The sequence below is a fragment of the Carassius gibelio genome, chromosome A9, assembly GCF_023724105.1.
Source record: "Carassius gibelio isolate Cgi1373 ecotype wild population from Czech Republic chromosome A9, carGib1.2-hapl.c, whole genome shotgun sequence".
NCBI classification, from domain to species: domain Eukaryota; kingdom Metazoa; phylum Chordata; class Actinopteri; order Cypriniformes; family Cyprinidae; genus Carassius; species Carassius gibelio.
In genome coordinates, this window is record NC_068379.1 from 19,420,775 (window position 1) to 19,443,813 (window position 23,039).

At 35.4% G+C, this 23,039-nt stretch overlaps 1 protein-coding gene across 2 annotated transcripts in view; it reads right to left on the reverse strand.

The window, feature by feature from the left end:
• Positions 1-23,039, reverse strand: part of LOC128019874 (interleukin-1 receptor accessory protein-like 1-A) — an 80,448-nt gene that overhangs the window by 39,057 nt on the left and 18,352 nt on the right. The window lies entirely within an intron of this gene.

Below are 23,039 nucleotides of genomic sequence, written 5' to 3' on the forward strand. Positions count from 1 at the left end.
GAAGAATATAGAGCTATTAGAATCTGATAGGACAGTCAAATAATCTACTGTACCCTTTATATCCTATATATTTTACATAATTTGAATTAGCCCCCAACAAAATCTGAGGTACTGGTGGCCTTGAACAGTGATGGTTGATTTACTGATTTTATTTCTAAGTACAAAGCCAAAAATAAAAAGATCAAACTGTGACAATTGCTATAGCAATTTAGAAGCAATACACGTTTTATATATCGAGTGCACCAGTATTAAATATTTCAGACAGTATATTGATTTTGAGATTAATTCATAATTCAGCAGTAAAACATACAGGGGAATCACTCAACTGTATTGGAAACATACCTTGCCTGACAAAGCCTTTTCTACCAAACCAGATCCTTAAAAATAACTTTTATTGTTGTAACAATAAAATAATCTATAATCTATTGCAAATATACATAGAGTTTGTAAGTTTTTTTCACATGAATCGAGGAAACAGGTTTGCACGTGATTATATCTTATAAATGAATGTGCTTCCACTGAACATATGGTTGAGTGTTTATATGTATAGTGGTCAGAGTATTTATGCTTTATTTTTTTATATGACCATGCATAATCGCCTTTGCACGTATGCATGAAGATCACATTAGGTTAAAGGGATTGAGTTTGCACTAATGCATATGCATTAAGTTTACACTTAGTTTCAAAATAATATACAATAAAAATATAAAAAGCTAACCTAATCAGTTATGTAATGTTGTTTAATACTTTTGTTTTTCCCTCAACTCATCTTTCCAGTGTGACCAGTTATGGTGCAACAATCTAGATCTTGTTAGTACAAAAACATTGGCTGTAACAATTTGTGTTAATTTCACATTTGACAATTAATTGTTTTAGACAAATTGTGTCTTTAAGGATAGTCGCAGTAACCTTAAGGAACTGGAATCATGGATAAACTTTTAGAGACAAGAACTTCTTTTTGTCACATTTTCTCAGCAGCACTATATTCATAATATTTGGTTCTAGACTATTTTAGTTGTTTTTGTTTGTTTGTTTCAGAGTAGTATGCAATCGCTGTCAAGAAACAAAATGCTTTATTTTTGTATAATTTTCTGAAATCCTTTTGTTAAAATGCAGCCTCTGTCCAAAGTAAAATGCTTTATTTTGAGCTCATTGTGTGTTTTGTGTTTATATTAAGACTTTATTCAAGAGCAGACAGACCAGTTTAATTCAATAGCTCATGATAAAAAGAATGTTAAATTAACACAAGTTGCAATTAATTTGCTTATACTTTTAAGTAAAGAATGTTGAGTGAACTATTTATATACATTAATAAAGGTTTGCTTGTTAGCTTTACATAAAATTGTATAAACTTGGATTTACTTGTGTGTAGATGCATAAATGACTTCATAATTCAAATGATTTAGCATTAAAGTTATAGTTGGAGCACAATGCTAAAAGTCTTAATAGTCTATTATTTTTTTAGTCGTTATGTTTTTAATAAACTATGTTTATTTTAATTTTTTTATTTTTTTTTTTTACTTTTGACATTGAGTAAAAAAATGACCAGGGTATTATTTGACAGTTTTCATGAGAATCATATATCACAGGCTCTTCACAAAACACTCATTTTACTTCTTGTGAGAGCATTAAAAACACAAAGGCTTATTATACAATCTAACATCCCCTAAATTATGATTATATTCCAGAAAAGAAAAGCTCTTGTCATTGAGCACAGTCCTCTGTGTTCCTGGTTGACTGCATTGCCCTTGACCAAATTCACAAATGGCTAAATCCGTCTCTGTAATAACTTCCGAATTGTGTTCAAATTAAGTGAAACCCATTACAGAACATTTTCTCCCCAGTGTGGAGAACAGAACATCCACTCATTATTGCGCTTTCTGTCGATGCTAAATGGTATGAAAATAAACAACATAAACTGTGCGGAAACGCTTTGTGACATATTGCTCATGTACAATATGCACCACTCAAGACGTTTTCCTTCATGCTGAATCCAGACGCTCATCACTTGTGAAAATGCTGAGGCAATAGATGGCAGTTTGCTGAATCTTTTAAATTAATATGATATTGAATAAAAATTATTTGATGACATGTGCATTCTGCCAAATCAATTACATTTATTATGACAATTACATCACCCATCTCTCCCACTCCACTCTCCTTTTTTCTACATCTCTCATCGTTTTCTTTCTGTTTTGTCTTACAACTGTCTTGCATCAGTATGCTGTAACTGTACAGTGTGAAATGACTCTACTAAACCCTGTTAACCTCTTCAGGTGTCATCATACCCTGCTCTCCATTAGTCCCTGTTCTCCAGCTCTGCCACTGTCCCTGGTGCTGATGTCCAGCTGTTTCATTTTATTTTCATGTCCTATTGAGATCAACTTTACTTTTTTATGTTTGTGGTCACAGAGACTTGAATGATGTTCACTTAAAATAAGAAAATCTATTTTGATGTTAACATCTTATTTTTTATTTGAATTTGATTAAATCAGTTCATCAGATCTTAACTAAATCCCAACAGAAACATATTACTGAAGCTTAATCTCTCTGTTTTGCTACAATGCAGACATGCACTTTTCTATTTTAGTATCTATTTTAGTAACATTATTTAGGTTTATTAATAAGTTTCCTGCAGAAACAACTGCAATTGTATTAGAACAGTTTGCATCTAATCATACAAAAATGTTTTCATTCCTTTATATGTAATTCTTTATTTATTCCTATTATATATATATATATATATATATATATATATATATATATATATATATATATATATATATATATATATATATATATATATATATATATATATATATATATATTCCTATAACTTTTATACTGTTTATGCACTTAACAATCCACAGTACTGGTACAGTGTGTAAACCAATCAATCTCATCATCTAATCATGCATATCCAAGTATTACAAAAGTAGGAATGCTTGAACTGATCAAATGTGACATTTATAATGTTACAAAAGCTGTTTTCTATTTAAAATAAATGCTTATCTTTTGAACTTTCTATGCATTAAAGAATAAAAATTCGTTTTATCATGTTTCCACAAAAAAATGAAGCGGCACAACCATTTTAACATTTATAATGATAAGAAATGTTCCTTGAGCACCAAATCAGCAGGCCATGAAAAGTGGGCATTGCATACCAGAATGGGACCGGACAGAATATTGGTAAAATAAGTATTTGGGTATTGGTTAACAATACTCAATAAAACATGCAGCGTAAGTGATACGAGAAGATAAATTAGGAAAAAATTACAAAGAACATAAAACAGATTTTTTCTTTGAAATACCATGCACTGATGAATTGTTCACAATAAGACGCAGAACTTAGATTCAAAAAGTAAACAGGCTCCATCTTCATTTCATGTTGAATTAAAGTGTATTTTTTAAGCTATTAAAATATTATTATAGTATATTTTTCATGGTCTTAAGGTCTCTGGGACTCCAAACAGAACATGAGTGTCAAATCTAAAAGGAGCTGTAAGTAACACCACGCTAATAACACAGTCAAAGAGAGATGAGGCAATTACATAGGCATATTAAACCTGAATGCATTGACCCAATAAACTACCGGTACATGCCTATACACTACAGGCCTGTGGCTTTCAAATGCACACATGCAAACACACAGTTAGCTTTCGTTGTTTGGACATTAATGATTTCCAGATGTATGAGGTCTGAGGAATGTAGACACAAGCTTCCACTCTAATGTCAGGTGTGCTTTAAATGGCTTCCCAACGCTATAGGAAACTCTGACCTTTTTATATAAGCAAAAGGGGGAAAGCAACAGAAGGAAGGAGAAAGTGAGATGTTTCATCTATACCTCCAGCTAAGAACCTTACATTTCTTTTGCTGTATCCCAATTAGCCTACTTTCCTTCTTAAATAGTATTCAAAATAAGAATAAGTAAGTCCAAAGTAGTATGTGGAAATAAGTATTCCAATAGTACCCTGATGGTTTTCTGCTATCGGTAGAAAGTGCAGATCCGTGCATAATCTAATGGCTAATATTGCCCAAAACACATTGCGCTGTGGGTGAGGATTCAATTAGAAATACAAACACGCATGAAAAGTGTTCAAAAACTACAAGCATGCTGGATATGTGAGATCAATGGTCAGGTAGAGAAAGGGGACTGAGTAGTAAATAATCAATATCTAACAAGTTGAAAAATATTTAATGTTATCCGCATTTTATTTCATGCGCAAAAACACTGTGAACTTTATTATGTTATGTTTGGTCATTAACTTTTAAATCCATCATTATGCAAAAATATGAGCAGAGTTCTCAGTAGTGGTGGGCGGTATGGAAAAAATATAATATCACGAGAAATATCACGATTTAATCACATTTTTTGTCATGTTGGTTTTATTATTTTGCAAGTTGTCTGAGCATCATAGCCAAACTAATTTTCCTATTATAAAGACAAAGCCTTTCAAACAGTGCTTTATTTTCAGGTACAATAGGTGTAATTAGCAGGAGCATTCAAGAAATTGAATGAACAAATATGAAAATAAAATATTATGTGAACTGATTCCTAAAGCAACTGTATTAAATTTCTTCAGTCAAAAGCAGTGAGTGATTTTTGTCTTTGTGCTTTGTTGTTTTATTAACGTTAAATAGTACACCCAAAAAAAAAAAAAATATGTCAGCTGTCTGTCAATTCTGTGATAGTGCTTTGTTTTTATACCACCATTTACTCTGAATGACTTTCTTTCTTCTTCTGAACAATGCTATTCTGAAGAACGAAGAAAACCAAGCAGTTGCTGGTTCACAGTGACTTCCAGAGTATTTTTTGCTACTATCAAATTCAGTGTGGACCAGCAACTTTGCCCAAATTCTTCAAAATATCTTCTTTTGTATTCAGCATAAGAAAGAAATTAATACAGGTTTGGGACAACTTGACAGTGAGTAAATAATGACAGAAATGTCATTTTAGGGTGATCTATCCCTTGACAGCAATGACAGTAGCCTGCATGTTTAACCCTTTAACACGTATGATCACACTGGTGTGATGATTCTTGGCTGGCCCCTGAAGCGTACGATCACATGTGATTAGAACTTTCAGTGCGTCACGCATCAACTGCTGAATTTAAAAGTGTACAAGCTACCAAATATATTCACTTGCAAATGTTTCAGAATCGGAATATCAGATATTTCATAATATAGTTAGCATGTTTGGGAAGATTTTGAATGAAACAGGAAAAACTAAATAAAAGCGATCCATGCGTCATACAGATCTATTTTGGCTGTGTTGTGTCACATGACAAGCATGGCGCGTCTCCATGGAAACAATAAGGCGATACATTCTAAAATAACGGTCATCTGTGTCAGCTAGAATATGTTAAACTCACGTGCGAAAGGGCTAATAGGGTTACTGTCCCTTTTAGACCTGTACACATCTAATATACAGGCACGTATAACTTTTCTCTCAACTGTTTACTTTCATTTTAGACATAACCAACTTGAGTCTACATGTAAACCTTGTGTGTTTTGACAGTATTAGTGCAAAAGTTAACTTAGTTCAATAATCAGGCGCTGTTTGACAGGTTCTTAGAGAGCATGCTTCAGGTGTATGCGGCACTCAGAAAAAGCAAAGGTCAGACCAGCGTGCGAATGAAACATTTAAAAGCACGTGCAAGTATTGAGAGAGGAACTGTGTTGTACAGTATATGACGGAGGTGCCAGAACTGCAGCTGATAAAATGTGTGCTGTAGCATGATACTACGGTATTTCTTCAAAAGTAGATGGTGGAGACATTTTTATCATCTACGATCAAAAATCATCATATCGCACACCCCTAGTTCTCTGCATGATCAACGTGCCTCTTCATTTCTCTCCAGTACAGAAGAAAATGTATTTAAACGAAATATGGATAATGTTAAATTTGACAAGATGATTGACACAGCAGTTTAAAGTGTTACAGGATGCATGTAACTGAGCAACAGAGCAGTCCGTTAAAGACGCAGTTATGACGAAGTAGTATGTCCCAAAGCTTGTCTACTATTCTGCTATATATTCAAAAGTATGTACTTTTTCTTCACAAAAAGAGTATTTACTTTTAGGGCATAGTTTAAGTAGGCGAATTGGGACGAAACATTTGCCCGGGCGATGCTAACAAGCCAAGCTTCCCTGAGGCACTCGGGATAACATATAAAAGAAACAAAATGGAATCAAACTTCCACCCTTTCTCTCTCTTGGAACACTTGGATCACTTGCACACCTGGATCGTGCTTCTTTCCCTCAATGTCTCTTTCTCCTACATTCACTTCACAAATACATCCCATCATGCTCGATTCCTCTGCATGTACATGCTTTTCTCTCCCCTCTCCCTCTGCATTCCCCATTCTCTTTTCATCCTCTCATCTACCCCCACCCCATCTATCTATCTTGTTTTTCACTGCTAAATGAACGATAACGAGGTCGGTTGTCTCTGGGGTGAGGTCCCTTATGTAAGCCTATAAAACATTCACATGTTCTCAATCCTGCACAACCTACTGCACTAAAATAGTCAGAAAAACAGGAGGTTGAGAAAACGAACAAGAAGTTGATTGAACACTGCCCCTCTTTCTCTCTCTGCACTCCCCTTCCTTCCCATTGTGTAAGATAAAACAACCAGCTTGCAAATCATTAAGATTTTGGATGCATTCCATGCAAATTACATCTGAATCCCTCCACGCACATGCACACAATCATATCTCAGGTCTCTGTAGCTGTGCACTTTCATCTCTCCGAAGCTCCGTGTGACAGGGCTGTGTTCACATTGCAGCTGAATGTGGCCTATTTTTCCCTTCATATTTGACACAGTTTTTACATCTGTTTTGTTTTCTTGATGACACTGTAAACCAAAACCTGAAAATTACATTTTCGTGGGATACATGCTGTACATCTGTTATACATACATACATCATGTGCATCTCATCATTAAAGCCGTTTCTGTGATTAGCAGCAAATCTCCATCACGTGCTTCAGTGAGAAACTACACCTACAGCTTTCATTAGTGGATGCGATACATCATGAATAATGAATGCAATATTGTGTAACTTGTCAGTGAGCTAAGGCTCTGTGTAGTAAATGTTGCTCCATCTGAAAGTATGTGCTGGAGATTTACTACTAGTCACAGAACTAGGTTTAATGACGAGAAGCACATGATAAATTAATCTGATTCATAGTGCAGCCTTAATACCGTACATACATAACATTTAAATATAATTATCTAGGTTTGATTATCTTTTATTAGATATACAATTATACAAATTTCTGAAGTATCATGTGAGACTGGAGTACTGACTGCTGTAAATTCAGCTTTGCCATCAAAGGAATAAATTACATTTGATTATTTTTTTTGTTTTTACAGCCTTGGTTGTACCTTGGAAGACTTAATTACTACTACTACTATATTTTAGATAGATTAACAATATATTTTCATCATAATATTAATAACCAAATGATATTGTTTGCGGGGGAGTTTCTATCTAATACCACCTGTCACACACTAGCTATGACTAATAGTAAATCCTGGTTTTGCCAGGCTGTGATGTACTACTTAAAAGCAGTTGGTTATTTGAAAAAGCATAAGCCTTTCGATTTGTTCTGCCCCAGCTACCCGTTTCAATAGGAAATGTGTCAAAACAAGAAAGAAAATAGTGTTTCTTAAACCATTTCATGCAGTCTTTAATGGCAGTAAAAGTAAAGCGCTGCTTTTAAACCGTGAAAACATTTAAGGGAGGTTGAATCACAGCTCTGGCCTTGAGACAGATATTAGATTTTTAGTCCAGTTGAGATTTTGCTCCTCTGAAGGGTCATTAGTAAAAATGAGCCATTTGTGATGAGGAATTTTCATATTAGAATGCATGGTTTATTAAAATGAAACTGAATACAAAGAGATTAGTGTTCTCTCACTGCAAGAGGTTTTTATTTGTTTGTGTGTGTCCCCTAAGTAAGATACTAATGATCACTTGACTGTTTAAGATGCCAACTCTCTTGAGCAAGTCCATGTCTGTGTGAACGCAAATGGGAGTCAATCACCCAAACCTCAATGAGTTTAAGCTTGTAGTTGCTGGAAAAAGGTAGTTTGGCTTCTTTCTGTGTGAGATGTATTCAGCAGAAAGACTGAGAGGCTGTGTGCTTAGTGATCCGACCACTGGGGAGTGTCACTGGCCAAGATTACTGCTAATCCACCATTATCCAACGCCTCAACACACACACCAACAATAACCTCTCTATGCATAACCTCTCAGTGCATACACATCAACAACAATCACCTCGCTTTGCAAAAGACTGATGAAAACATACACATTGGCAAATGTAGAGGTTTTCACACACAGGGCATTACGGCATGTGCAAACAACGAGCTATTAATGGAGGTCTACGATTCAAGTCATTTCACCAGAAAAAATAAAAAAAAGCATTAAAGAGCAGTAGAATAATTAAACATTACACACGTTAGGATACATCCAACGATACAAGAAAGAGACTGTCTGCATATATGTATAAAAAATCCACCCAAAGCTCTTATATCAGCAGGACTTAACCGGAAATTCATCCTCTGAAACAGGGTGAAAAGACTGATTTAAAGAATTTTAAAGCAAAAACAACAAAAATTATGGCTCAGAAAAAAGAAAAAGAAAAATGAAATGGACATTTTTAATTCTGATCTGAGTCACTTTCATGAATCAACCTGCATTACATTACATATACACAAAATTATTAATTAATTAAGTACAGTTAATTAATTATATGATTCTACCATTTTAGGATTAATTTTAAAATATTTTAAAATAGTTTTTTTTGATATGAGCACATATATTCATGCTGTATATTCAATCTTGATTCCTATTATAATTATATTAATACATACGATCTGATGTTGTTTTTCATAGAAATGCATTTTAACTGCACTGCACACTTTTTTTTTTGTTGTTGAATAAATTAGCTTCAAATTAAATTTTATCCAACTGCTTATCCAAATGCTGACATTTCAATAAATTAAATCATGATGACACACAGTAAGTACAATGCAAACATCTTATACCATTGTCAATTTAAACTGCAGTTATAGGGCTGACGCATGTATGTTTATGTTTGTGTGTGTGTATGTGTGTGTGTGTGTGTGTGCGCGCGTGTGTCCAAAGGCAAGGGAGAGATTTTAAAGGAAGAGGAGGATTTGGAAATGTGTGGCTTGCAGACTCGTGTGTAATTCAGCGCAGTATCGATCATGCTACAGGACTGTCAGGTCAAGGAATTCCGCCTCCACACACACCGCAAATGGACAGCACACAAACAAAGCACCGGCCTCTAGTGAGATGTGTGTGGTTTAATGTTTTAAATGCTGCCCAGATGCTCTGCGCATAAAGGAAGGATATTAAATAAATAAAAGGGAAAGAGGATGAATAATCCTGTTAAAGATCAAACAACTCCTTCTCCTTCTCTCCTCTCTACATCACTCATGGGAAATATAATGCACACACACACACACACACACACACACACACACAAATGAAAGCGCATACTGTATAGAACCAAATGACTAGTCACAACAATACATGACTGCATTTACCTGTGAGGAAAGATTAAAGAGAGAAGAGGACAACAATGTGAATGTGTAGAAAATACAAACAAACAAACAAACAAACAAAACATGTTTATGTTGCCATTGCTGAAAATGCTGACTAGTTTTTTTTTAATGATGGCTCTGTTCTAAATGATTAAACTTTGTTAAACAAAGTATTGAACTTCAATTGTGCAGATTATTGAGTAGAGGTGTGTTATTACAGTATGTATGTAGCATATTTTTTAAGTGACATTTTATAATTACACATAAATGTGGAAAAAAAATCCCAGAATTAAAATGAAGGAGGGCACTGAGTCATATCTAAAGACCAGAATATTATAAAGACTTTTTTTTACTTACCCGGAAGCCCCTAACTACACCATGGTAACCACTAGGAACCCCCCAGCAACTGCATCACAACAGGCAAAAGAACACGTAAAACACCTTAGCAATAGTGTAGCCCTGGCAAATGCTCACAACATGGATGGAAAAATCAAGGTTAAATGCTCTTATTGCTATTATTATTATTTTTTTGAATTGTTGCTGAGCAAGTGAATGAAATGCATAAAAAATAAAGGTGTAGATAAAAAGAGAGATAATCTTGATAATCATGCAATCTTCTCTCTGTGTTTTTGTTTCTTATAGTTTGAGGGAATCACTCATCTTCAAGGGAGCTCTGTGTGTGTGTGTGTTTGTGTGTGGTTGGGTGAATGGAGGTGGAGAATTAGTTTAAGTGGGTTTCTGTTCCTTAGATAAGAACCTTGTTAAAATGCTTCAGCGTTTCCATAACTACATATTCACACATTTTCAAGCAGTGAGGTCATGATTAGGAAATCAGATTGGTGTTTCACCCTAGAATAAAATGGCCATATGTAGAAAAAATACAGTGGCAGTTTCTCCATTAGCGACGCCCCACCAAAGGAAAGGGAGGGATTTTTTTTCATTTTACATTCAACCACAGTGTTACGCTAGCTTTCACTATTGTAGACTGTTTTTGCTGCCTCTAAATAGTCAAATCAGCGTCGAGTCGCGTTCTGTGTAGTACCGCCCCTTTTTGGGCGATTTCTGTCAAACTGAGAATCGCCCAGAGGGCTATCATAGACTTCCATTCAAAAATTGTTTTTTCCGAACTGCAGCCACTACAATGCAAGTTCTGGGAGGGCTAAACCCTGACATGCTTTCGTCATCGTGTGTACCTTAACTTGTGCAATGACTGGTGGGAACAGTGACATCTAATAATATTTAAAAACAATTTTTAATTTTAACAACAAGGACAAAATGTAAAACTACTTTAATACCTTTATCAAATGTGAAAAGAAAAACAAAACAAAAAAACAGAGAGATGGGGACAGCTATGCAAATTCAGTTGTCAGCATTACCTCAGCATAGATTAATTATATTGTGTCACTTAAAGAAGCGCGAGAGCATGACGGACATTGCTTGGACAACTACAGGTGTCCCCGAAATGCATCATCTCTCGGAGAAGGTGAAAAAACACGAAAGAGCAAAGATGCATATGGATATTAGGGAGCAGTGTAATGTAAGTGAGCAATGTGATATAAATGAGCAGTAATATAAGCGAGTTGTATAAACAGTGATTTATGTGACTTCAATTATTTCTTATTAAACTGAAATTGAAGTAAAAAGTTTTTTGGAAAACCACGTCCTGGCATCAGTCTTCACTTGCTGCTGCTGTTAACATGCATATAAAAATATAAGGAGAGCAAGAGATTGATTCCTAATGTCAGTTTTTTTTATTAATACTATAGTAGTTAAGTTACCTTTACATCTTTAACTAGCTGTTAATTTATCAATTGAATGGGTGAACTATCCTCATTAATAGAGAAAACATTTACCCCCCCTGAGAGAACTGTCAGGAGTTCTGTCATCATTTATACACCATCATGTTGTGACGAACATGATTGATTGTTGTTGTTTTTTTAACAGGTTAGGAACCATATTAACAAATAATTGTATCTATTGTGAGAACTATTCCTTTAATAGAATAGAATTTACACAAATTATCTGAAATTCCAGAATCATAGGGTAACTAAAAGAGAGAGAAAAAGGTTTTTTTTTCTTTCTTTTTTTTAACCAGTAAAGTATAAGAACACTGGCTGGACTGAACAGATATCCATCATGGTCACATGGGATGAATATTTGTTATGAAACTTGTTTTCCTCTGCAGTCATCAACCTTGATTTTACATAATTGCGTATTTCATCATCTAATGGAAAAGGGAAGAAAAAGAAAGCACAGGTCTCATCTTAAGCCTCGTTTCCTCATTAATTCGCCCTAAAATTGGCCCTAACTAGGTCTGAATAAATATTCGTCCTCTGAAGATATTCTGTAATCAATTATGAAATATGCTAATGGACTGCTGTTGGCCTTGAGTTATCATGTTACTGTCACTAATTGTAGGTCACCTCATCCCTCGAGGTCTCCTAACATTCACTCTCTGTCTTTGTCACTCTTACTCTCTCCTCCCGTCTCTATCGCCCTCTTTCAACCAAAAGGCAGTCCTCTGTGATATTACCGTGGAGTGCCCAACCACTGGAGTCAATTACAGTAATATTAAATTAACCGTTGTATCTCATTTAATTCAAATGTTCTGCTTAACAAAGAGTCATTTAAGGATATAGAGTATACCTCGCACTTACTTAAACTGGAACATCTTAATAAGACTTGCTAAAGTCCTCTGATCAAACGCAATAAAGCAGAAGCACGCCACATGCTGTCATCCTGCCACAGGTGGGCTAGACAGACTCAAGCAGGTTTCCAGAGGCTTTTACACACAATGAAAAGAAACCTGAAATGTGTCTAAAGCCAATTTGAAGTGTTGCAGTGAAACGTAAAGTGAGCACTTCTGAACACAAGAGAGTAAAAATGGCTTTTCAGCCGTAATTATGATCAATTCACTGCATTCAGAAATAAATACAAGAGTTTGGACAGAAAAACCACAAGGATTGAGCACACTGCAAGTCCTATTTCCCATTAAATGAGAGAATGAGAGTTTCAAAGATGAAACAGTTCCTTGCAATTGAGAGAAATTGTATATAATCATGCTTGGAGGAATTTAAAATTCATTTTGACAATCTCGATTGGCTCTTTTGACGCACCCGAGCATCAACGGCCATTCTTTTAAGAGGGAACTCAAATGTTGGTGTCTAATTTTCCATTCCCTGCTTGAATTTGCACCGGTAATTTCTCTCTCTGATATTGAGGCAAATGCTAGTCTGTTTAGTGCAACAGTAAATGGCTGTTTGCTTTAGACACTGAGAGCAACTGCACCTCTGTAAAACTGTCATGTTGACTTTGAGTTACCACTGCTCTCTCAGACACTTTGTGTCTTAGTGTATGTGTGTGTGTGTGTGTGTGTATTTGCGTGTGTGTGTTTGTGCTGGCTTGATGCCATGCAAATCCAATCACCCAGACCCATAAAGTGTGCATTTCCATTTCCTACAGCTCTCTGTAGAGATAGAAAGAGAGAGAGCGAGAGGAAGAGGTGGAATGGGGCTCCTCTGCTTCTCCATTCTTTGTTGTTATTTCGAGTAGGTATATTCATATAAACTCATTATGTACCCCATATTTCTAAGCTGATGTGTTTTTGGTCAAATAAGTGATTTTAATCTCCAAAACAAACCACTGCGGCTCTTATTTACTGTTCCCATGGAGTCTCTCGGATCAGCGATCGCAAAAATCACTTTGTCTGCCACTAATTTGTCTTAGTTAGAATGCATCAGGCAAATTGAGGACATTTCCATGACGACATGCCGTGCCGCCTGAGTGTCTTCCTACCCACCCCTTGTTTTGACTCTTCCTAGACCTCACACAGACCTTTCAGAGTTTCCGCTAACCTCAAGCAGGTCTCTGTCGGACAATAGTGCAACTGTTCTTCCCTGATCTTTTCCCATACCTCTTATCCGCTCACCTCCGCCTCTGGCTCGCCATGGCGACGGAGGTCAAGCAGGTTCGCTGGGCAAGCAGGTGGCCTGTTAACCAATGAGAACGATTTTCTCACAGCTCACAAGGGAATAATGGGAAAATTCCTTTAGTTGACTAAGATGGAGAAAAGAGGGATTGAAGTCTTTTCTGTCGTTGGAGGCCTTTCATTGGGTCTCATAAATAGAGAGGGTCTGCGGCCACAATTACATGACAGCGAGAGAAAAGAGAAAAGACCAGAGAGAGAGAACTGAAACAAACATTGGAATAAAGAGATAAAATCCTGAGGCCAGCGCACGGGCTAATCCATCATTAGCATTTAAAAAAAACAGACATAGATTGCGAGTGAGCAAGAGGAACTATAGTGTGTTTAATGAGACAGGATGAACTGACACTTTGAGCGTGCATGTGTTTGTGTGTGTCAGAATTTTATTTTTTGTTTTAATTGTACTTTCTTTAATTTATACCATCACACTTTAACATTCACTGTATAAACACATAGATTTCCATCATTAGATAAAAAACTTTTCTTGCTCAAACATGCTGTATCACCCCTTAACCCTTAAAGTTTCCCTCATTAAAATGTTTTATATGTAAAGAAATAGTACTTTTGACATATACTTCTTGCATATCTAATCATATTAGTAGTTGAATAAAAGCAGTTTAATTTTATATGACACATGTTGCCTCATGGGGGCTGTCATAATGAGATCACATGACCAGCTGAATGGATCACATGACCAGCTGAATGCTACTAACTTAGTCTAGGTTTTTTCTATAATACTTAACATTTTTGATTGCTGAAAAAATTAATCAAAGCTAATTCTGAATGCATTTATATGCTCACATTAGTAACTAACAACATTTACATTTTGCCTGATTGCTCCGTCCACACCACTAGGTAGGGCTAGCAAATCGATTAGGAAATTGTGCGCACAATTTATAACTCGAGTGAAAGAAATAGTAAATTGAGGGAACGCAATAGGAATCGTGTGCACGTTTTAGTACATTGAGGGAACGGATTAGTAAATCGTGCACACGATTTAGCCTAATATTTTTCATGCATGTCAACTGCGGGGCTCCGTATAAAAGGGTTAGTTTGAGAATGAGTTTGTTTTAACTCAGAGGGAGTGTCAGCCACGTTAAAAAAGTTAACAGCTTACGTCATTTGTGGATTAATGCTTACTGGAGATGCGAACCGTTTCAAACGATTCAGTTCGATTTGGTGAACTGGTTCAAGAAGATCCAGTTACATCGAGTGATTCGTTCCCGAACCGGATATCCCTAAACTGCAGTGAATGCGCTCACAACAGACCCGGCAGAGAAGCAAATGCTGAATAAAGTTGTCGTTTTTGTTATTTTTGGACCAAAATGTATTTTCGATGCTTCAACAAATTCCAACTGACCCTCTGATGTCACCTGGACTACTTTGATGATGCTTTTTTTACCTTTCTGGACATGGACAGTATACCGTACACACAGCTTCAATGGAGGGACAGAAAGCTCTCGGACTAAATCTAAAATATCTTAAACTGTGTTCAAAAGATAAACGGAGGTCATACGGGTTTGGAACAGCATGAGGGTGAGTTATTAATGACATCATTTTCCTTTTTGGGTGAACTAACTCTTTAAGACTGTATAAACCATTAAAAATACTGCACTTCCACTCCTCACCGCCTTGGTTTCATTCACATCAAAGTAAACATGGTATCTACTGTACCTTGATTAGAGTCCATTTGCAAGGTCAATTTTGTTTTGTAAGGTCTTGCCCTTAGTTGAAATCACCAAATGTTCTTTTTACGAATATTTTCAGCAAAAATCTTGTAGATTGCATCAACGAACCAGCTTCAAATCAACTTAAATAATTTCTTTAGAACAGAAACATTTAATTTCTTCTGACATTTAAGCCCTTGTTTCTCAAATCTCTTTTCATGAATCTGCATTCAAATTTCAACATCTTCATAATCCATAATGCAAAAGACAATTACAGCTTTATATTTTATAACCAATCAGAGCATGGCCCTGTTCAATTACAGCTGTGAAGTCCTTTACAACACATCAAGAGGAATGCATGCTGTGCTGATGAGATTTGTGTCTGCGTCACTCAGTCATGAATATGCACACATTTATGTACACATGCTGATGTTCGTGTTTTACTAAAACTCCTCTATGAATTTTGAATTACATGAGTTGTGGTGTTCCTTTTGTCTTTCTTTCTTTTGTTTTGTTCCTTTTTTTTCTTATTTTTTACAGATGGAGGACTGCAGTAAAAATATTGTTTGTGGAAGTCCACAGCAAGCCACAGATGGTATCCTCAGACATTACTATAAGAGGAAAGACGGCATGTACAAATTTGAGTACATCTTTATTGTAGACATTACTTCTGGCTTGCTTCCCTCACACAGGTGGCAGTCCTGCATAACTTTAGTTTTAGAGTGCCTTGAAAAAACCTTTAAAGTACTGTACCTTCAACAACCCCATGGTCAAAAGTCTCTGTAAGGCTGTGCTTTAAGTGAACTCAAATGTGCGGATTTTGAGTGTCTTTTCAAGGCTGCATTGAAGTGCGCACTCATAATGTGACTGTGCTCTGAAACATGCTTTTTAAAATCACCATGAATTTAAAATGGACTGTATTTGCACTCTGTAATCTTTTGCTCATTAGAAACGTTTCACCCCTGCAGATATGAATAGTACTTATTTAGATAATAATTTAAAATCATGGAAACTAACGTGAGATATCATTCGCCTGATAAAAGCTGTTTTATTCTACATCTGGTGGTCAGAGCACACGACCAACTTAAAACAACTCATTATCTGTGTAACCATTTTGTTATCTGGTAAACTTTGTCTATGCAATATATAAATCATGGCTGGCTGTGATTAGCACATTTCAACAATGGAATCAATACCTAAAACTTGCATGATGGTACAGTACATCTACGCCCCTATTAGCCAATTCTAGGACACATAGTGCAAAATAAATTAGCGCTAAAAAAATCTGGATGGGGATTTGGTTCAATGCATTGGTAGTTGACACTATGGAGGCAGATTGAAATGTGAGCTTGCAGCTGATTGCAAAAATGGATAGAGGTTTAAGTGGACTAAATGACTGACTGAATACAACATACTGTACCAGGAAAAACAAAACAAAAAATGGTTACATGTGTTATTACTTGCACTGTCTGTTCATCCAGAATACTAAATGATCCATTTGCACACTGGAATATTTTTCTATGCACTTTTTTTTATGTCTATAGCACTAGTGTAAATAATGTTCATATGTTTATAGTTTCTGCTTATAGTGTACATACTGTACACATATTACATAATCCATCTTTATAGTATGTTCATAGTGATGTGTGGTCAGATTTTTTTCCAACGCGCGGGTCCCGCTTTACTGAAATTATTTGGCCCGCTCCAGCTCGTCTCGCAAATAAAGTAACATTTCTTTACCCGCCCTGACCCGCAAGGACATCACGCAAGTTACGTTGCTGCCTAGACCTTTATTGTAACCTTATCAAAGAACCTTATAAAATATGAAAATATATGGCGTTATTTTACTGACAAATGTCGAGAGCGCATTATTGTAGCACGAAAGCACATTAATACAATGTGTGAGCGCAAATCTCTCTGGGCTCATGCGTCAAAAGATAGAGCTTTAATTACTTTACAATTTAATTGTATTAGAAATGAATCAGGTGTTTGGATGATTTTTAAATAACCTAGTTTAACAGTTTGGTCAAACCTTTCTCAACAATTTATCTAAACAAACAAAAAAGCATATGATTTTTTAAATTAACCAGCCTCAACTCGTCCTGCAAATAAAGGGCCAATTTCTTTACCCGCCCGAACTGACCCACTGGGCCCGCGGGTTATGAGATGAACCGTCTGTATATCATGCTGATAATATTTTCAAAATCTGTAAATTATGTCCAAAGTACATGGACAAACACCTTACATACACCATATCTGTATATTTATTGGACATTTGTAACATATTGTAGCCACTGTATATCCTGTACTTACTGCTTATTGCACTTTTGGTTGGATGCTAACTGCATTTCGTTGCCTTGGTCCTTACATGTGCAATGACAATAAAGTTGATTCTTATCTAATCTAAAAGATCAAGTTACAACATTTTTATTACAAAATTATGATGGTCCAAAAAAAAAAAAAGAAGCATGGATTAACTGTTCACAATAAGATCATTAACATTCATTTAGAAAATATAGGATGTATTTCCATTTTATGCCAGCTTTGAATACAGGGTGCGTGTTCAAGTTTCATCAGTATGTCAATCGAAAAAATATCATCATCTTTTGTCATAATTTCACCTCTGAATCGACTTTTCTTGTTGCTTGATTTTGAATTGAAGTGGATAACCAAAAATCAAATAGCTGTTTTAGTAAACACCCATGCAGATCTGGCTATAGTCTGGTACATAACATGACATATGGCTACTTACAAAAGAAAAATGGGTTGCGAATGTCATTTCATACTGACTTTAAGGCAAGATACTGAAGTTTACCTCAAAAAGCTCCTGACAGTTTCCATCAGACTGTACATAATAACTGCTCCTTAAGTCAACGCTAAGATAGAGTTCATATTTTGAGATAATTTTCAGGGAATGCCTTATGTTCTTTTTTTGTCATTATGCTACAGGAAAACAACTGGGGTATAAGGAAATAAAACTACAGCTAAACTCATAACACCTCATAACACCTCCCTGCACCTAATTATCTAGAGTGCATGGTGGTCTTGGCTCACATTTTGTGCTCTTTTTCCCTGTCATATAATTCTCTCTCTCTCTCTCTCTCTCTCTCACACACACACACACACACACATTTTATTGCTCCCTTAAACACCCCCCCCCCACACACACACACATTCCAGTATCACATCTGACAGATGGGCTGGCACTGCTCTCCTCTCAACCTGTTCTCTGTTGCAAAATGCATGTGTGTATTTACACGTATTCCCATGTGTGTGTGCAGTTTGGTGATTATGCACATGCCTACTGTACTTCTGCATAAGGAAAGCACACATACACGCTCACTGTCTCAGGACACTAGAATGACCTTCACAATCCATTCTGCATTAAATTAAGTCTAAATATGTACAGTCACATGGAGTACGAGAGCATTTTAGCATAGCAGTTTTCATTACGCCGTGAAATAATATTTGATGTTACACTTTACTGTCAGTAAAGAGCAAGCCCTCTGTGAGTAATGGGAGAAAGATAGAGAGATAAGAGAGAGAGAGAGTTTTCAACACACTTTATTCAGTGATTAAAGTCATTAAAACAACAATTTTTTTTTTCAAAACTCAAAGAAGGGTTTGCAAAAGACAAATGGTTATTATAACCAGTGTTGGGTAAGTTACTTTCAAAAAGTAATTCATTACTATTACTAATTACATCATCAATATTGTATGCAAATTACTTTACAAATTACTCTGTCTGAAGAGTAACTTAGTTACTCAATAAGTAACTTAATTATTAAAATCGCTAATTAGGCTACATCTTAAAATCCCTACAAACCTTAATAGAAATCAAACTCTTTATTCTTTCAATTTGAGTCAAACATAGAATAGTTTAGCCTTTTAGCTTTAAACTACACTTAAACATTACTTAACAATGTTTAACAATACCTAAACATTTTTATAAAAAATTTAGCCTTCTTTGGTTAACGAATAGAAATACTCCGAATAACAACATATCATGAATGAACATATCCTTACCCTGGAGTTGGTTCACCCTCCGCCTATGACCTCGCTTTAGTTTCATACAGATTACATAATCAGATAATATTCGTTTTCAATTTGAATTCGTTCTTTTAAAATTAGACAAAAGATTTCTATATACATATTCTTCATGTCTCTGTGTCAAATATTCGCTGAGTTTGTGACGTGTAGAAAATTGCTCACGGAGACCTAGACGGCAGAAAGTGCACCCTGAATGTTTTATATATATTCAAAAGCACAATGTTTTGTTGTTATTGCCAGTGTACACAAATAAATGTAGTCCCTTTTTAGATTAGATTGATTAAGTCTTATCTGTATCAGAGTATTTAAGGTTTCTCTGTGAATAAGGAAGAACTGAAAGTGCGCTGGCATGCTGGAGGTTAAAAACGCTGCTTTAAATTTTATCTTTAGATGGTAAATTTAGATTTCAAATTCAATATTGATAAATGAAATAATCAAAATAATTTACTGTATGTAATGCAAGTACTTTATTACTAACTGTAAATTACCTAAAAAAGAGCAGTAATCCTACTTTTTCAGTGGATAAGTAATTTAATTACAGTAACGCGTTACACCCAATACTGATTGTAATATAGTAGAAAAGATCAACATTTCTTCTACAACTGTAGTAATAGCTTCTTTACAACACCATTTATACAGAAAAACGTTCTAAATAATTCATCTTTATATAGAACTTAAAACCCTTGATTTCACAAGATTTTTTAAAACAATTACCACATGTTGTCCTTCTTTACCTTCTATTTTGTTTTTCCTGCTTATATAAAAAGAAAGTATAGCTGGACCAATAAAAATAATAAACAACTGACATTTTATTCTTTGCGCCACACTATACTTAGCGCCAAGAACAAAAATCTCAGAAGAAATGAAATCCCCAAACTTCATGAATAGAACATCAAGAAAACAAATCAAATCATACAACCTTGAGCATTCTACAAAAAACATTGAAAAATTGCCTCCCTCATTTAAAAAAAATGGACAATCACTTGTTACATAAAAACACTCACAAATGCATTTACAGCAATTGTGCCATGTAAAACTCTCACTAAATATCACCTGTGCATTTTATAATTAGTCATAAAACTCTCCAAACAAGATTAATTTCTCACTCCACACTTTATCACTACATTCTTTTAGAGTGGCTTTATTTAAAACTTTTACAATATATTTATATAAAAATTTACTTTGAACATCTTGCAAACTTAACTCTTCTAGCCCCCTCAGGTCCAGAAATGGTCCAGAAAGTCCTTTGAGATTCGCTCTGAGGAATCGAATGAAAATTACTCCAAAAGAAGTAAACTAGAATGACTTGAATTTTACTCAAAAGTCCATTTGGAGGATCAACACAGGCCAAACAATACCACAAAACTGAATTATTATAATAAAAGACATTTTTGGCAAAAGCAATTTGCATTTTTGGAGCCACCCTTTTACTTTTTCTAGAACACCTTCCCAATTTTTACTTAACATTAAATCATTGCCAACATATACTACTAAATATTTTGGCCCATCCCTTTTCCAGGACAAACCCCCTGGTAGTTTAGGTAGACCATGAGACCATATACCACTTGCAAAAGCTTCACTTTTTGACCAATTAATCTTGGAAGAGGAAATTATACCAATATTGTTACAAATTTCTTTAAGAAGACCACTTCTTCTAAGAAGATCACTTTGCCCTTTAACCAGAACAATAATAAAATTTGCTCCAGAGCACGGTATGGTCCAACCTTCATTGCGTTCTCTGATCTTAACCAATAAAGGTTCAATGACAAGAGCATACAACATTCCAGAAAGAGCACAACCTTGTCTAATACCTCGATTTTGAAAGGAGCAGTCAGACCAGCATTTATTTTCAGTACGCTCTCAACATCCTGGTACAAAAGTAATCATGGCAATAAAACCAGAGCTGACACCAAACTCCTCCTTAGCTGTGCTTAATCCGGTCAAATGCCTTTTCCTGGTCCAAAGAAATGAGACCAATATCTATATCCAATAGCCTAGAGATCTCAAATTTGATAAATGTTATAAAAAAATAGACACACAGTAAGTTTGATCTTGATGAATAACCTGCCCAACCACCTCCCTCAACCTAATGGGCAAAGCTTTAGAGATGAGCTTTAAATCTGAGCACAAGAGTGAGACTGGGCACCAGTTCTTTATTTCTTTTAAGTCACCTTTTTTGGGTAACAGGGTAATGACTGCTCTCCTGCAGCTCAAAGGTAACAGGTGTTGGTCTCATCTGACCCACATAAAAAGAGCTGGCCAGCTCATCTGCATCTGTATTTTCATTCTTGTAAAACTCAGAATAAAAGAGTACAGCTCTTTTTCTAATTTCTTTAGGCTCCATAATTTCTGTGCCATCCGATTACTATAAAGAATGTATAAGTCTGCTTTGACTATTCTTTTTTTCCAAACCGAAGAAGAATTTAGTCGAGCCATCCATCTCTACTGCACTCTAAAATCATGACCGGATCAAAGCTCCCTGTGCTCTGATTCCTAAAACAGGTTATCCAGATCCCTTCTTTTAACTTTGAGGAGCTCAATATGTCCCCTTCACTCTTAAAAATAAAGGTGCTCCAAAAGGTTCTTCACAGCGATGCCATAAAATAACCATTTTTGGTTCCACAAAGAACCATTTTAGTCAAACCATCTCTTTCTTACCTTTTTATAATCTGAAGATCCTTCTTTCTCAGCAAAGAACCTTTTGTGAACCAGAGAGGTTCTTCAGATGTTAAAGGTTCTTTATGGAACCATTTAGACAAAAAGGTTCTTCTATGGCATCGAGTGTATTTCCTGTGGACTTCCAAATTCTGGAGTTTCTCTAGGGTTCTCATTGACTGGGAGATGTCCTTGGATACGTTAAGAGTGTACTGACAGCACAGTTGCTGTATCTCTTTTTTTCCCATGAGCCCACCATTGCTGTAAGGAACTAAAATCTTTTTTTCCTAGAACTACACTGCTTCCAAAAAAAAAGAAAAACATCCTTAGAAAAATTATATTGTAGCAACAAAGTATTATAATACCATTAAGCACTCTTAGACTTTATGTTAGCAATAAAAACACTACAGATTTCTAGAATGTGATCAGAAAAACCACTATGCAATTATTATTATTTTTTTTACAACATTAAAATGGCATTTAAAACAATAAAACCGATCCAAATCAAGCAATGGAAATAAAGTTCTCTCTTGTTTGAGCCCACATGTGCCTTTGTTCTTTATATGAAGTCCTCCATATATCACACAAATTGTGTTCTGCTATGAGCTTTCTTATAGCCTATTGAGAAGCTAGATGTGGCTCTTTATGTTTCCTATCCATTGTCTCATTTGCTGTACAATTAAAATCTCCTCCAATGAACATGAATTCCTCCTCTTTACAATTTGACAGAATATTGCTTAGTTTATCCAAAAACAACAACATTAACAAAAAAAAAAAATTCAGGACCAAGAACAGGAGCTTACACATTTATAAAAACTAAAATCATATTTTCAAACTTTGCACACAAACACAAACTCTCGACATGTGTGATTGCTGTGAATGATTCTCTTACTCCAGTCATTCCTTTAGTAAAACCTGCAAAAACGTTAAACCTTCCAAATTTGCATGCTGAGACGCTGTCATAGTGATCAGTGCACACTGACTGAAAATGCTCCTCACAAGCAACCACAACTAGTGATGTTAATTTCTTGAACAAATTGTTCTTTTGAGGCAGTTCTCAGGAAGTAACCTAATGCAGATTTCGACGGGTACTTAAAACTCCTAAAGC